Source organism: Corapipo altera, unplaced genomic scaffold (genome assembly GCF_003945725.1).
Source record: "Corapipo altera isolate COAL_440 unplaced genomic scaffold, ASM394572v1 141, whole genome shotgun sequence".
Classification (NCBI taxonomy): Eukaryota; Metazoa; Chordata; class Aves; order Passeriformes; family Pipridae; genus Corapipo; species Corapipo altera.
Genome location: NW_020884971.1, coordinates 302717 through 305216, shown reverse-complemented (window position 1 = coordinate 305216; position 2500 = coordinate 302717). Strand labels below are relative to the sequence as shown.

General features: G+C 41.3%; 1 protein-coding gene across 1 annotated transcript in view; it reads right to left on the bottom strand.

Annotated features, from left to right (window-relative positions):
- Positions 1-2144, bottom strand: part of TK2 (thymidine kinase 2, mitochondrial) — an 11991-nt gene extending 9847 nt beyond the window's left edge. The window contains exons 1-3 of the mRNA XM_027665147.1: positions 2126-2144; positions 1858-1895; positions 1223-1297 (exon numbers count right to left, since the gene is read on the bottom strand). The gene's annotated coding sequence lies outside the window, so the exon portion shown is untranslated. The remainder of the gene's footprint in view (positions 1-1222; positions 1298-1857; positions 1896-2125) is intronic.
- Positions 2145-2500: the final 356 nt, after the last annotated feature.

Sequence of the window (2500 nt, the reverse complement as noted above, 5' to 3'; positions counted from 1 at the left end):
GCACTGAATCCTGAACACAAAAAGTAACAGCAAAAACTCTAAAAATAGAAAAATATCAACATATAACACCATCTTAGCATTTTTAAACTACCAAAGTAAAACACCTAATGAGCCTGGACAGAATTTCTTTATTTTTGAGTCAAAATCAGTCCCACATAAGGGAAAGTACTGCTTAGCAGAGTCCTGATTCCATTTAATGACCTGCCAATTACCTCACAAATTCATGCCAGAGAAACTAACACTTGGCACAAAGAGGATCAGACTGCTATCATATTAGTTTTAATTCTATTTTTTTTGTTTTAACAAACAAACTGTATTCAAAACCTTTACAAAATTAATCAGAAAAGCTTCTACCCTGAATAGGTAAAATGACAAGACTTACCTGGTTCAAACAGGGTCTAAAACTCCAACCACAAAGCCAGGGCTAAGAGACTTAACTAGCTACTTAAAAAATGTTGCACTATAGGCAAATTAAAGTCTGCTATCTTTTGGGTTAACAGTTAATTACTTCATAAGGATTATTTCTGTTAAATTACCAAATAACATCTGGCAACCCAGCATTTCCACGGGGACTCCTAAAACTTACTATCAAATGTATTGCCAGCTCTGCTAGGAAAAGTATTAATATTTGTTGTACACAAAAACAATTGTTCACTTTGTACACAACAACAATTGTTCACTGGGGTTTGATCTTGATTTTGTTTAAAAATACAATAACCCTGCCCTTCCCTCAATCTTGTTCTAAGCAACATGAAATCAAATCTCAAATCAGTCTACAAAATCTTTAGGAACAGTTTTAACAGATTTTCCATTTTTCAAAAAAGCCATATATTCACTAGAATCTCAAGTGTGTGACATCAGTATTTTTACATCATTACATCTTTGCTTATTACAAGACACACCGAAGATTTCAGTGACATGAAATGGCAAACAGGCATGTCCAAACATGCCCAACCCCTGTGGGTTGCTGTTACTTTGCAGAGGTACAGACTCCAATCCACAGGTTTTACTGATCTTTTGGCACCCTGTACTTTATTATTTTCTTTTCTGCAATCTGAGTATAAAAATTTGGGAGATGGGGAGGTCCCTCAGCAAGCCCCTGGCTCACAACCTGCTGCTCCATTCTGTGTGCCCGAGGAGAACATTTCCAGAGTGTCAGTTCTGTCAGGACAAGCAACTGCTGAATGTTGGAAATAAAGATAAAGAACTGTAGATCCAGTACCTCAATGCTGGTAGTTTGTGCAAAATAATCCAGGCATGTTGTTTTCCCACTTGCAATGTTCCCCTCGATGCATATCTGATGAAAAACAGAGTCATTGTGAGAACAGTGTGTGAAAATGTACCCTTCCCATGGCACCAGGCTGGTTCCTTACACTGTGATGAGATTATTTCCCAGGAAGGATTGCTTAAACCTTAAGAGGTACTACATTTTTATTTTCAGAAACTTGAACAACTAAAATAAACTAAGAGATTTTTTTTTCAGCTGTCTTAAAATAATTTATAGCTTCAAGTGATTAAGTTCCAAATAAAAAAAAAAAATCACCACCTGCCAAGGAGGGATGCATAGGGCAATGGCAAGGCTACAGATGCAACACTGACCCCAAACTGTCACCTGTCCCAACACAATCCCTCCCCGTTTTATCCCTCACAATTTTTACACAAATCCCTCACAATTTTATTGGAATTTACAGAACTAGACAAGTGTAGCCTTGCACTGACTATGACCCAGTGCCAGACCCAGCACCACACAGTGACACAGGCACAGGCAACAGCTGCATATGCTCAAATTATAATGAAATTATAATGAAAGAGGCTGCACGTTTTACTTCATTTTCTGAACAAAATGCAAATACTTACAACTCTCTTTGTATCATCTTTCTTTATCAGAAGTTTTTCTAGAATGGAAATAAACAACAGTTAAAATCAACGAGGTCTTCATAACTTAGTTATACTGAGCGTCTTAAGTGAGCCCCTCCATGAAGTTTTTAGGTTCTCTGTTGCTTAATATGCCTATTTGCTAAATAACCAACTTCAAAGGTTTTAGGTCATTATTGGGCCATGCTCTAGACACATTTTGGCACAGACTGACACAGTTCTAGCTGAAGTTCACCACTGGTAACACTACCGAGAGCGGAACAGTGAGTGCCCACACTTCCACCAGGATTTTGTTGTTCCTGCTGCTCCTCGGTTGGCACTGGGGAAAAGTGAATTTCGGGAAGGCCAGTCAGGGAGCAGCCCCTGCTGGGTCTACAGGCCCAGCTACAAGGCAGGGGAAGGGTGAAGGCTCCAAGACAAGCAGTTCAGGCACCTTACACCTCAGAACTGCGGTGTAAAACCTGTGCAAGCCATGCTGGGCTTACGGGACCCCTCGCCCCACAGAGCACGGGAAGGCAGTGATGGGGGACAGAGGGGCTGGGGTACCCGGCACGGCCGGGCGGCTGCTCCCCACGGGCACCAGGGGCCCGAGTGCCAGGGTCTGACCCTGGCCCTGCTGCCCCAG